Here is a 15284-nt window from a genome sequence, read left to right as displayed (position 1 = left end):
CTGAGGGGAAGAAGCTGGTTTCCAGTTTGGTTTGTATTTTCCAGATGCTATTCAGGTATATCCAAATAATTTGGGTCCATTAAATATTTTAACACATTCTGGAATACATTACTATTCTGGTTCTAGTTTTATTTTACTTAGGTATAGAGATTTTTTATCAAAAAAGAAAGTGAGAGGATATATACAATTATTATTTGTCAATTAAAAATAAAATTAAGGAAGGAAATAAAAGGGAGAGAGAAAAGATAGAAGAAAACCAAAAACACTTGTCCTGAAGTCAATGCTCTCAAGCTGAAAGTGACTAAAATGTGACTTTACAGAATCAAGAAGGAGAAATACACTGTCCTTTAAAGCGAGGAACTATAGATCAGTAACTTCCCTTTTTCCCCAATTTTCTTACTCTTATTATTCTACCATAAATAACACAATTTAGAGGTTACACTCCTAGCCTTATGACAACCTAGATGATCAACTTAAGAAGCTCTGAACTAGACCGGGTAAGCTCAGTGGTAGAGCCTCATTATGTACTGTGAATTTAGCATCCTAATCACCAACACTGTAAAAGACGTTGAAATTTGCCGTAGACATTATTCTTGGACAATAGCAATTCTTTGGAGATGGGCTAAGCCAGCCTTTTTCAGTTTCTTCTGTTAATCTTATGAAGAGTTAAATTAGTTCACAAATGAGGATGACAGTCAACTATATATGATGCATAGAGGGCTGAAAATATTGATGAAAAATCATGTATATTTTTATATAACTATGAGCATTATGTGCACAGATATACATGTCAGCCACCTATGTTGATAGTGTGTATCATCCCAATCTTTCCAGGATGTGACTAACCACCTCCTGTTGCAATTTTCTACTTGATTTTTATATTTTTGAATGTAGATCCTTCCAAAGATATTAAAAAGTATTCTCACTTTTGGTAGCTTTCTGGAGGTGAAAATTTTGCCAGCTAGTTTTGTTTGTAATGTAATTGAACAGTTGATGGGGCCTCAGTGTTCTTACAGACACTTTTTAAAAAATCTTGTACTTTTAGAGAAACAAGAGGTGATCATGAGGATATTGTGAATAACAAAGCGAAAGAAAAGATTCAAGTTTCATGTTCTGTTTCATTCTTTTTGAGTGAATCCCTTGGTTTCCTTGTTGTGCTGAAATCTTTTCATCACCTAAATGCATGAGTTTTGGTAAAATTTACTAATACATATCCATAGATCCAGACTATGAGAGTAAGCCTTTTGAGAGGAACAATATAAATAGCTTTTATAGTTCTGTTAACAAAAAAGCATCGGGAAGGATTTGCCAGAGAGCTAAATCTAGATGACTTGCATCAATATTTGATTAGATACATTAGCTGGTCGAACTCTCAAATGATCAGAATAAACATGATTATATCTCAAAAACATGGTATTAAGGCATTGTTGGACGTTGGAGTGTGTGTGCAATGGTTTCATTATCTACAGAATAATGAAGTATTTCTTCCTGACTGAAAAAGACCATCATAGCTTCAGCTGATGTGCTACATCGGAAATAGCTTTAGAATTCCAAGTTTGAATTAGGCTTGGTGTTCAATCTCAGTCTATGAATTATAGATTACAGATAGCAAGTGACTATTGAGATTTTTGGTTCAAGGAAAATCAAAGAAGAGCAAAATTAGAAATAATCTTAAAATTTGAAATCTCTCTTTTAAAAAAAGTTTGATGGATTAGCAATTGTATGCCGCGTAATTACAATGTCTGCAGAGAAGTTGAACTTAAAATGAATAGGAAAACAAACAAAAAATTGTGTGTGCCTGAGAGATGCTTGCAAGTCTCAGAAGCACACATTTGTGACAACCAAAAATGGACAGATTTCATTTATTTCATTTGTTCATATATGCTCTTTGGATCTTTGAGTTGTTTTCTCTTTGTATTAAAAGCCAAGTTTTCCTTCCTAGTTGAAATCCTATCAAACAGTTGACATGGATTCAATCTTATTTGATTGGTATGTGGAAACATAACAATGACAACATTAATTATTAAGTTTTAGTATTCAACAACTTTCAGTAAATCAGAATGATGCTCGCTTGCTAAGTTTAAGAATATCTACATATTTTATAACAGCATACTCTTTGGCCTAATTGGTACTTCTTAATAAATAATAAAAGAATTAACTTCTATAACAAAGTATATATTAGATGTTATAATTTATATTAAAATATATACATGTATATACATGTGTAAAATATATATACTTATATACATAAAATATATATATGCAAATATACATATGTATATATACTATACCTGTGTATATACACGCCTAATAGCTTGACTTTAGGAAATAGAGTAAGCACTTCCACGCACAAACACAGAAAGACACTACACATTTATAAAAGATCATACAAATTCTAAGTTAAAATGGTAAATGTCCATTGCTGCTAACTTTTGTTTAATTCTGCATTTATGTTCATTGTCAAGGACTGTCACAAGTTTGATGTAGTCTGAGAAACCTTTAGCAACTCAGCTATAATGAGCTGGGTACGAGTTTTCTTAGTTAAGAGCAACACTAGGTCTTCATCAGGGATAGAGTGAATAAAAAGATTTATGTTCAAACCACATGTTTTAAACATTCCTGCTAAGTGCTAGTTTGCTCTTTGGTGTTTAGCCTGAAATTTAAAGCACTAAGGATTAAAAGGATTACAACATAATCTTAAATAATCCTAAATGTCATTTACAGAGAGATAGTTGTAATAACTAAATAAAACCATGTGAAAGGATGGCAGCATTGTCAGGCAGCTTGCTTCACACAAGAGGGGCTACTGTCACCTTGTTTCCTGGCTGGGCACATTAGGCAGTTACAATCTTTCAGTAGGAAGTTCAACTGAGAAAATGAATGCAAAGTATTTTAGAGCAAGTTTGTTTAAAAAAGAAAAACCTCTTGTTTCCAAATTGAAGGAAATTTTTCAGTTAGGTTTATGCCTTTTCCTTTGAACACAAACCTTTCTGAGTTAAATATTTTGGAAAGTCTAGGGAAAGGAAGTTCGTGACATGGCTATCAAATAGACAACTGATATATCTCTAAAAAATTCCCCAACCTCCAAGGAGATACCCCCCCTTATTAAATATATGAGTGTCTCAAAGCACTATAATTGTTTCCATGTCATTAAATTTAGTACTTATTCTTTACATAAATATTCTGTCATGCGAATTAATTTTGTCTCCCCAAAGAAAATATATAGATAGAAACTATATCCCATATTGTCTTCTACTTATTAAACCAGAAGACTGAACTTTTCAGCTGAATAAGTTGTTACTGCTAAGGGTAGAGTTGCATTCCTTTAGTAAAACGAAACAAAACAGATTCACTCCTGTTTTTTTTTTTTTTTTTTTAAATAGGAATTTGTATCCACAATGTAGGCCCTGTACTCCAAAATTTCCAGGGTGTCAATAGGGAGTAAAGATGAGGAAGATAACTGTTTCCTGGGTCTTTTTCAAGTTATAAGACAGCATTTAAGATAGTTAAGATAATTAAATCATTTTTACTCTAAAAATTTACCTTTTCTTAAAGCCAGACAGTGACTGGGCCTCAGTTTTCCTGAGTTTCCTTTAACAAAGTTTTTAAAAAACATACACTGGGCTCTTCTATAGATTACATGCTTTCAGTAGGATAATTCTACCAAATAATAAATCATGGGTGTTTAGGAATATATGTCAATTGCCTGCTTGCTGCTTGAAAGGCAGAAAAAATTAAATGACTTAAGATGAAAGTCTGTTATCCTCCCCCCGCCACCACCGGTTTGTAACCTCAACAAATATCATGGTCACATTTCCTGGATTTGAGATTCTTTTTCAAGATTCTTTTTCAATATATTAAAATATAGATCTCAGGGGACAGATTCTGTCCCTAAAAGTAAACCTCAGAATAGATTTATCATTATTTATATTACTTTTCTGACTTTGAATGGAGTCTTCTGACAATAATGTATATTAAACATTTTTATGCAATGTTCTCCATGGATATGCATTACATTTAAACATAATTTGATCTTTCTGATCTGAATATGTCTTAGCTTAAAATGTTTAAGTACTACTTAAGTTTATTAATGTGAAGATAATTTAATAACATCTTTAAAAAAACTATAATTTTAAGCCAACAGGAAAACGGCTGGTATTGTGCTTTTATCCATTTCCTTGTGTTACAAGTGGTGGTTTAAAATAAATCTGAGCTTTTACCAATTTTCTCTTTCATTTTTCAGTGCTCGTAGTTAGACTAAATGCAAAAGGATGATTCTTCACATTCATACATGCATTAGATTTCCAGTAAAGTTGGTTTCACTTTAGAGAATTACTCAAAGTATCTCAAAAGACACGACATTAAAAATAGACCAGAGTAAGAGAAGCATTAATGTCGAATACAGCGTTTTTTGCTCTACAACTTGTCCCCAATCATTTTATCTACCTATTAGGAATTCATCCATCATTCAGGAGGTGCAGTGGAGAGAACACATGAGTCTGGGGACATGTGTTCCAATTTGGGCTGTGTCAGTTGTAACTTTATGTAAAACCCAAGGCAGGATCCTCCTCCAACTTTGTCACGCCAATGAAATATGAGATGACCGTCCTCACCTCACCTGCCCATCTGTGTAAATACTAAAATGAAGCAATCCTATATGTTGTGTGTTTGAGAGCAACTACAAAGAAGTGATTTTAATATAAATACAGCAGACTTTCATTATTCATCTACTAACCACACTATCTCACAATGTTTTGAGGGAAATTCCAGATATGAATTTTAGAAGAATAGGGTTGAGAGAGGTAAATATCTGTGAAATGCAACTCAGAATTTCTGCTCTACTTCTGGTCTTTTTGTCGCCTTCTGAACTTAATAGACTGACATTTAATACAAAACATGAAAATATTTTCATTTATTGTGTAACTAAGAATATAGATCCTTAAACTTATTTTTAATGTGCTATTCTTATCGTGTCATTAATGTAATATCCAATTAAGTTAATCAATGACATATTCAAATTAATACTTAAAAGTATATCACCTTGAAAGCCCCCTACCAAGCTGTTAATAGAAACTTGCAAAAGGTAACTTAGAGACAAGTGTAGCAACTATGTCCCAAGTGAAAGAGGGACAATAGTGACACTTATTACTCCCCTGCTGAGGTATCAGTACAATACTGTTTTTCTGATTGAAGGGAAAGAGATATGATTATTTGTATGATTTTTAGCTTCACTTTTGTTGATGGGGTTACACAGATTTTACACAGAAGGCGACATAGAATTTTATAATTCGAGATTTGATTTAGGAATACGAATGTCAGGGGTATATAAAGATTGAGTGCAAATGATAGAATCTGGGAACAGGAAATAAAATTGATTGTAAGAATCTAGATGAGACCAAGAGAGCACGTTAGCTTTGATGAAAGGAGAAACAGAAACAAGAAGATGGATGGAAAGTACATTCTGCAAATGAAGAACATGCCTATTGGTTCAGATAATGTGACTTGGGAACCATTGTCTTTTTGCAGGTTTAATTTTCTAAGAAATAATAAATCTTTTTTAAAAGATATATTCTGGAGATCTAGAATTAAGATATATAAACTAAGTATATGGTTAGGGAAAACAACATGAACTGTATGTTGCCTGGGTGATTCTGTGAAGCTCACTAGTCAAAGTCTTAGACATCAAGGATGTAGGCTCATTTGCACACCTTCATTGTTTCACTACTAGAGGGCATAACGCTGCCTTGCTAGATTCATTCTTTTTGAACTATCAAAGCAGCATGCAACTGGATGACAGTAAAGATTGAAAATAGTAGTATTAGTACATTTTGGTCCCCAATTTTGTATTTCCAAAATAACATAAATCAAAATAAAAATGAAAAAAAAAGTCAACTTGCCTTCTTGTGTTTCTAACATTTCAGCAGAAGAATGGATGCACATGACCTAATGAATTCAGACAACTGGATAGCTCACTTCACATTACCTTCTGGAATAGCTGGCTATGTGAGCTCAAAGATACGAGTTGTGCAGTTGTAATAAATTCTGGGTTTTAGTCTGACACCAGGCTAAATGCACCATGCTGTTCTTCATTTACCGACATCATATCGTGAATCCCCTCCTCTCATGGAACATAATCTGTTTCTTGATGTTTTGGTAGAGCTAGTGTGATGGTCTCTATGCCATCCATGGGCTCCTGTGGCTTGCAACGCACTTTCTCTGTATTCCCATAAGCAGAATGAGACTAAGTGAGCCACATGGAGATCAAACCTGAGACTTGACAGGATGTACTCTAACCTGGTCAAAAGAAACCACTGCCACTGGGGAATTTTATGGAGTAAAGTAGAATCAACAAGTGTATGGTTTTTCTACTTGTTATTTTAATCTCATTTATAGAGTATAGAAAATACTATATTGATGCTAGCAAGACAATATTCAAGCCAAGGGATCCTTTTTCGTATCTGTTTCAATATTTTTTAGTTTTAAAGAGAGCAGCCATGTGTATTTCATGCTGTGTATGATTTTTAATAGCAAACAGACTTTTTCCACAAAAAGGAACAATTTAATCCCTAAAGCTGGTACGTAATAGATGGGGCCAGTAAATGGTATCACATTTTACAGCTTGTCCATAAGGATGACACAGGGTGAAATAAAATTGAGTGCTTTTGGATAGCATAGGATCACTGGCGGATAGATGATGCTATTCAGTTTTTAGAAACATAAGGTAATGAGGCTGGATCTGAAAGCAAGAGAATATATATATATACACACATACACACACACACACACATTTTTTTTTTTCAGTGTTTATATGCCACAAGCCACTGAGCAGGAGGAAAATCTGGGCAGTGGTGAGCAAAGCTGAAACCTCAGAGCAATGTTTAAAGCAATATAAGAAAATAACAAAGCAAGCATCCATAAACAAAGGCTTGAACAGAAAAATAAGTTTAAGAAGAAAGGAAAATGCCCACACTCACGCATAACTGGAAAGGCCACTTATGGCATCTATGCATACAGTCTCTCAATGTAAGAGTTAAACATACTACTAAAAATTTAGCAGAAAAAAATCAAAAGGATATAAAACACTGCAGGGCAGTTAAGGATTCTTGGTATTTGAAGAAGGGAGGAGGCTGCTCTTTTATCTTAACAAAACAGGATGTTGAGAGATGGCCTAAGTGAAACAATGAAATGAAATGGCTGATGCTGGGGAGACATCAGGAAGGAAGCTGTTTGAACTGTTTTCGGATAACACAGATGGGTATGAGATGCCTTAACCAAGACAGAGGCGTTCACATGGAGGGTTTAGATGCATTTCTTTTTAGTAGAGAGCTATTAGATTCTTGACCTCAGCCTCATCAATTTACCTAACATTGTATTTCCAGCACCGGGAGAAATTCTAACAGTCTCACTTTCTGGGTGAACAAGTGCAAACCAAAAAAAATACAGTGGCAAAATTTACAAATTGCTGAAGCACCTCGAAAACAGAAATACCAATACTGAGGATTCCTTTGCCAAGTAACTTAGACCTTGATTATGGTTTTTGTGTGTGTGTGTGTGAAGTTGAATTTAAGCAATGCTTCATTTTCAAAATTCCCATGCCCTTGATCAAGTAAAAGACAAGCTTCTGATATTTGAGATCTGTGATAGATTTGAAATCAATTCATGCAAAGGGAGGTTACACTCTTTTGATGTGTAGGATGTACTGATGAGGGTGGCAGAAAATTATGTGAAACCCTTCTCTTTTGACAGCTATACTGGAACATTTACAACCACAGATGTTATTTGTCCATCAGAAAGGAAAATATTTGTTTCAAGCTACAGGCATTTTCTACCACAGTATCAGAATGAAATTCAACCTCAATTTAACGTTTAATGCATATGAAAATAAATATTTGGAGGGGGCAAATACTACAAAACAATTGAACCCCACAAAATATAACTAGCAATATGGAAAAAAATGCTGGCTTCATTACAAGCAAATTTGTCCTTTTGCTAAAGTAAGGATTGTTCTATTATTAACATAGGAAATCTTAGATGGACTGCACAGAATGCTGCATTATTCATAAAAGCATTGCTGCCATCTGGTGGCTACTTGGCATTTCAACACTGACTTCTCTGATTTGACTTGACTGGGTGCTCTTGGGAGGTATTTAAAGCAGAGCTTTAAGTGGTAAAATATAAATGTGGACATCCTCTGGCCCTACATGTCATTCATTTGAAGGCAGTCCTTTCTCCCTGTCTTGTCGTGGAATGGAGGATTCAGGGGAGGAAATGAGATACTTGGATATCTTTTGTCCTGAACGTGAAAGTATATTTTACATGGCTTATCTACTCTTGGCTGTTGTTGACTGATGAATTTTATCGACATTCATTTCTGTTGGCAAATAAATAAGTATGTATCCAAATATTAAGAAGATTTATTGAATCTAAAGATATGCTATTTTGCTTAAATAAGATTATACATGAGATGCTTTAATCCCTCATTTGGATCCAAGCATGAATTTTTTTAAGTTATCACTCACTGAATTTGACTTTAGAAATAATATAATTTAGAACGTCAAAAAAGAAAATGTATAGAGGTTCATAAAACTTAAAATTTCTTCCCATTTACTCAACTGTTATATTAAATTGGTAGGATTGTTAAATGACTCAAACTCGTAATCCTTCTTCATGGATTTTTAAGTTAAATGACAAACACTATTCAGTTCACATTGCACTTTTTGTTGAAAATAAAATAGTTAAAATTTAAGAAATTTTGATGATTCTCAAGCATCAGTGTATTAACTCATTCTTAACAAGAACCAATTAGAATTAGGATATCTCTGTAATTTTAGTATGGTTTTACATTTCCAATACTTGTAGAAAGTCTCCTTGTATGTAATGAAAACCTTGACCCTTTAAATGGCTATTTATACAGATCACAGGTCTTTGAAGATTATAGGAGATAATGAGTTAAAATTGCCCCAGGAGGAAAGCTGAAGTTTTCTGAATTCTCAGGGATGATATTTAATAGTTAATATTCAGTTTCTAGTGCCTATTTCCCTGTATCATTAAACTGCTTTCTGATTTAGTAAAAGTCAGATAACAAAGAACCATTACACTAAATCTGGAGAATTATATATTGAATGAATATTATGCTTTACAAGAAAATGTGGAAATGCCTATATTGAAAGTAAGACTTTGGGGTTTTATCTTTAAATGTGTGGGTAAGATTTTCAGTCTGTGAATACATACTTGATATTCCCTTTGTTACTAGCTATTTCTACCACTAAAAATAATTTGTTCTTCAAAATACGTAATTTGACTTATGGAAGAATGTTGCTCAACTTCTCTGGGAAGATGGCTCGATTCCCCATCCTTCCTCTGTTCTCCATTCTACCCACATTTAGGAAGAGGATATGAACAACAACAACAATAAAACCTTGCAAAGAAAGTAAAATCAATAATGATTATATCCCTGTCTCTTTCATCTGTAAGGATAAAATTTCAAGTAAATTATTCTCCCAATAGACTTGGATACAACCCTGTGGTGGTTTCTAATGGCTCCATAATAGAGATAGTAAACCTTGTAGCTATGGTCAGGATGCCCCAGGTTTTAGTCATAAGTTGCTAATGTTTGTTTCAATAACATTTTGCTCTTCGGCAGCTTTTACAGCTACTTAACGCTAAATTCCCATTTAGTCAGGAGGATCATTCATATACTGTAACGAATGATGTTACCTTAAATCCTTTAGTATGTAATTGCTGGATGTTACATTTCATAGTGGGGCATTTGATGGTATATTTATTTATGCTAAATTTTATGAGAGTGACAGCTGTATCTCGGTGGAGGAATGACCCTTTTCTTTTCTTTTCTTTTCTTTTCTTTTTTTTTTTTTTTGAGACGGAGTCTCACTCTGTCACCCCGGCTTCAGTGGAGTACAGTGGCATCGTGTTGGCTCACCGCAACCTTCGTCTCCTGGGTTAAAGCAATTCTCCTGCCTCAGTCTCCCGAGTAGCTGGGATTACAGGTCCCTACCACCATGCCCAGCTAATTTTTTTAAAAAATATTTTTAGTAGAGATAGGGTTTCACCATGTTGGCCAGGGCTGGTCTTGAACTCCTGACCTCAGGTGATCTGCCCGCCTAGGCCTCCTGAAGTGCTGGGATTACAGGCCTGAGCCATGGCGCCTGGCTGACCCTTTTCTTTCATAGGAATCTAGTTTCAAAACTTTTTAAGCAAATAGTTTCGTCATATTTGCCTTCTGGCTTAGGCTAGGTTCCCCTGAAAGCAAAATTTGAGACTAGTAATTGTGTGCAAGCAGTTTGTTTGATTGCAGAAAGCAGAAATTAAGAACTAGCAAGAATGAAACAGAAGGAAGAAAAGCCAATGCAGAACCCATTATTGAGTTGGTCACAGGGTGGCTAGGACACTTGCCAGAATTTTCCACGCAAGGATGGACAGGATGAAGCATTTGTTCTTTAGCTCCTGAGCCTTTGGTTTCTGGGTGCCTCTGGGAGGGGATAATGTCTTTAGATCTTGAGTTTCAGGCTGTTCATGGATGGGTGTGTCAAGAAGGCTTTTTCAGGTTTCCTACTCTGCAGAACCAGGAAATATCCACAGCAGAAAGTAAAAGATGTCTAATGTGTGCTGAGGCAAGATGCAGTCAATACCAAGGAGTTGAAGTCCACACAGAACTGTTGCACCAGCTGCAGCTGTAGTGACACCCACATAACTAAGAGGATGTGAGGCAGGGCACAGGAAGCATCTGATGCAATTTACCTCTTGCAATATTCAAATTTACTTGTATCTCACGTTAAATCTAATCTGTTGCCAAGTCTTCAAGATGGTGGCTGGCCTCAATCTCTACAAAAGAACTAATAAAAAAGTTAAAAAAAAAAAAGAAAAGAAATATAAAAGCTCTACTCCTCCACTGCAACTGTGTATGAGGCTGTATTTGGTATTTATCATCTACCACCTTCACTCATTCTAGATCTTCCTCATCCTCAGCCAGGAGGAGTCTAGTCAGTTTTGTTTGCCTGATGAAGTCAATCAGACCTTCGTATATGCAGGGTCTGAACCTTTGATTTTTTTTTTTTTTCACATTGTCACGCCCTGTTCACTGTAGTTGACAGTTCACTGCTCTCATCAGGCCTAGACGCACCACGAGACATCTCAGTGAATCATCTGACTTCCAGTTTTATTCTTCCTCCTGCCACTGTGCATATGCAACCTTACCTTTTCATTATAATTAGGGTCAGTTATCCCCATGAATATAGTAGTTATTTTAGTTGCCTGCTTGTACACATCTTGAGTATCCATAGTTACCATGCAGTGGTCATAGCTTTAAGTTCATGATACTTACTATCCCTGTTAGAAGCAGAACTCTCCCATATCCCAAGAATAAGAATCTCTAATCCAGCAGAGCCAAAGTTGCAAAACCCAGAAGCATAAATGCTGAAGATAGGTTACTACAGGGGCTACTCTTACTTCTACCTTTTGGTCCTTGGACACCTGTATTCCACCTACTGGAGATACCATGTCATGTAACATCATGTATTGATGGTATACCATGCATTGATTCAGTGAATATACTGCATCTTGGAATACTGAACCCCAAAAAACAGGATCCTGTCTCCAAACTACTACCTAAGCAGACACTTTAAGAGGTCACTTCATTGTTAGATCAGGTTGATTTCTTCCAAGTGATGTGACATTTAGTAAGAATGGCACATCTTAAGGTTACATGCCTGGTGTTGCAGTTTCCTCATTTTCTTGATTTGAGGCAATATCATGAATCACCCCACATTGCTAATTCAGCATTCTTAAAGATCTGGAGATCTTTAAGACACCAGATCTTAAAGACACCATAAGCAGAGAAAGCAAACCCACAGAGTTAATGTCAATTCCAGTGAGAATGAATCCTTGTTCCCCCAAGGACTGAAGGGGTCTGATGTTGTCAGTTTGCTGTCAAGCACCTAGTTTGTCCTGAAGGGGTCAGTATCTGCCTCTGCTGCTGGAAGATCATGGAATCAACAGTAGTAAGTAGCCTTGAGGAGAAAAAGCCATGATGTTGAGTGTGTGCCGCATCTCCATCTCTGCCACATGGCCACTCCACTCATGGGTCTATTGTGCATGTTCTAAGTGACTAAAGAGAGGCTAGAGAACTTCAACTGACTAGTCATCTGGTGCATTGGCTTACCCTCTGGTAGATGTAGATAAGGGTCTGCATGCCCTGGACACACTCTTATGAATCCTCTAATATTTGCCAGACTTCTTGTTTCTAATCTTTTAGACTGTCTCCTTCCAGGCCTCTGAACAGCAGGAAAAGTCACCTTCTACTGCCTGGAAATCAGTCTATATTCTAACCTCAGGCTACCTCCTCTTGATTACTTCTTGTATCTCTGTCCCATGGGCGGATTTCTCTTCACCACAGTCCTATAAGATGACTGGGTGGGTGTAGGGTGCAGCTGCAGTCTTTTTTTTTTTTGGCTCACCAACAAACTGAGCTAACCCATCCATGAATCAGGTTTGAGGTTTTTATTCATCATTCATCAGCTGGCTTCAAGCATCTCCATGAAGCCCTAGGGGTGATCTCAGGGAGAGACACCAGTGTTAACAGTGACAGGTAAAATGGGAATTTGATCCATCTGTTCATGGAACTTTCTTAAGCCCTCTAGACCTGTTTGGGACAAATTCTGAATATAGCATTTCAATCCGTGGATTGTTGCCCACTCTCTGATTCAGTGAATTCAAAAACACCCAGGTCATCATGAGAAGCTGAAGCCATAGAGTTGTCTGATGTCTTATAATTAGATGTTCCTTCTCTATTCTGACCCAGCAATAGGCCAGAAGGTACTTTTCAATTGGGAAGGATATTTTTGCTGTGGAAGGTAAGGCCTTCCTCCGGAACCTTATAGACTTTTGTTGTGAGGCTGTTAGTATAACCTACTACATACTCCACAGTAATATTATATTTCACTTTCTCACTAAATTTTCTGAATCATACACCCAAGAGTCAAGGAGTTCACGTGACAGCCTGTACCTGCTGCAGGCATTGATAGTTATGAATAGCCACCCTGATGTATGAATGACATTCAGAAATACTCCTATTGGCCAATCTACTAACTTACCTAGTGATGACAGTCCAGGGCTTGTGGTCATATCACCATATAAGAATATCTGAGTGAGGCCAAGATTCCTGATTGTCTGCAAATAGTGGTAGTTTTAAACCCCTAAATATTGCGCTAGTTTGTTACAGAGCAATAGCTAATTGATACAAGTAATGTCTACAGATACAATAGTTCGATTTTTACAAGAAATGGTGACATTTGAAAGTCAAGTTCAACTGGTATAACGGACCTTGGAAAAAAGGTAATGAGACCACAGTTCTTGGTGTCAGCTTCTAATAATTAATTATCAAGCACTAGCTCCATAGAGACTTGTAGAGAACATGCAGGTGGTGCCATTTCATCTGGTCATGTAGCTTTTCTATTACTCAGATTGTTTATTGAAATAGCTGCCTAACAAAGTTAACTTCCGGGAAGGATGCCAGGTTACACGGAATCATACCAGAGTCTTAGAATCACTTTGGGCTTTCACCCAAAGTTTTTGCAACATTAGGTGGAGGCAATATAATTTGGCTTGAAAAGTTACAAGGGAAAAAAATGTCAGAAAATGCTCATGGAACAGGGTGTTCAGAGTCTTCAAGATAGGATCTTTCTTGGCCTCCTGAAAATCAGAGAAAATTGAATATCTGTGATTTTTTTTTAATAGTACGAACCAGCAGAATCCAGGGTTGTTACAGATCATTACTAGGCTAACAACTGTAGAAGTTCTAACCCCAAAATTGAGCTGTAAGACATATAAGAGCAGATAGAGCTACAGTTGGAAAATCTAAACATAGTCTAAAAGTTTTTGCACTTCAAGAGCTTCTAGAGGAAAGAAAAGAAATTTGATTTCTGTGCTGCTGATTGAAAAGCTAAAAAATTACCTGAGAAAATTGTATTTGACATATTTTTATTGCAAATGGTATTTTGCTATTTGTTTCTAAAAGTTGAAAAAGATCCTGCATGTTAAAAATCACCAGTTTAGAAAAAAATGTGAAGTCTATATTTCTTTGTATTTGGAATTAAGTATTCCAACAATTTCTTTAATTTTAAAAAATGTACACATAGAAAGTGTTGTTATTATTCTGGAGAGTTTTCGTAGGATATTCCAGGCCAGTGATATTTATTTGGGTAAGGTGAACATGCAATTCTCAGACTTGCCTTTGTTAACTTTTAGGTTTTTTCTTTCCCAAAATATGTAAACAAGATTTAACTTATTTCTTTCTGAATTTTTCTGACATAGATAAACCAAAGATAAGCATAGTGTATTCATATTAAAGCTTCATAACGCTAAGTCTGTTCTATCTTGGATTGAAAATTTATTTGAATTCTTTCAATTAAATTAAAATTTAAAATTTCAACAAAATATATTATTTCTAAATCTATTTTAGGTTAACTTCAGGAATAGAAACTGATGAAAAACAGGGGGTAAAATTATTCAGTTACATCAAACTCTAGGTGTTAAGTGATTTTTTTCAGAGTTATTTTAGAAACTGGGTGTTCAGTTATTATTTTTTCATAGTACTGAGTAGAGCTCCAGAAACTTGGAAGAGTCAGTTTTCAAAAATGTCTAATTTATGGTGAGGAAACTGAATAACATTCAACTATTTCCCATTGTTTCCCACTATGTCCTTTGTTCCACAGTTATTTTAAATAAATTTTCCCACTTCATATAAAATGTCCTTTTGATAATACTATCAATTTATCTTGTAAAGTCACGCAAAATTATTTTTTTCAATGTAATACAAATCAAACTATGGTGAAAATTTCAGTGATAGGAGAAAGTAGCTGAAATATATTTCCAGTACAAGCTCTAAGCAAGTAACTAATACTTGGATTATGTAGAGTGCTTACTTGCTGTTGATGAATACTATTTTGCTGGGCCCTAAAACAGGGCAGACTAAAGGTCGTTGGTAGTTGCCATTATAAGAAGGTAGATTGCTTTTACAAAAGATATAATTTGGAAACAATATATATCTATGACTGTTATGTTTCTTATTTTGTTCACTTAGCATGTTTTGTTAAATTTACTTATTAAAAATGAAACATTTCTGATATGATTTTCTATTTTAATGACTCCAATCTGACTCAGAGGCAGAGAGATAGAGGTCTCCTTAAATTATTTTGCATAGGGTTTCCATTTTTTGGACAAAATTCTTACACTTTTTTTCATAAACTTTGCTTAGGATTTGCTCATGT

The 15284-nt window shown here is 35.3% G+C and overlaps 1 protein-coding gene across 2 annotated transcripts in view; it reads left to right on the top strand.

Moving 5' to 3' along the window:
- Positions 1 to 15284, top strand: part of ARHGAP15 (Rho GTPase activating protein 15) — a 629043-nt gene that overhangs the window by 125626 nt on the left and 488133 nt on the right. The window lies entirely within an intron of this gene.

This window comes from Macaca thibetana, chromosome 12, assembly GCF_024542745.1.
Source record: "Macaca thibetana thibetana isolate TM-01 chromosome 12, ASM2454274v1, whole genome shotgun sequence".
Lineage (NCBI taxonomy): Eukaryota > Metazoa > Chordata > Mammalia > Primates > Cercopithecidae > Macaca > Macaca thibetana.
Note: the sequence above shows the minus strand (reverse complement) of the source record. Positions and strands in the feature narration are given on the sequence as shown.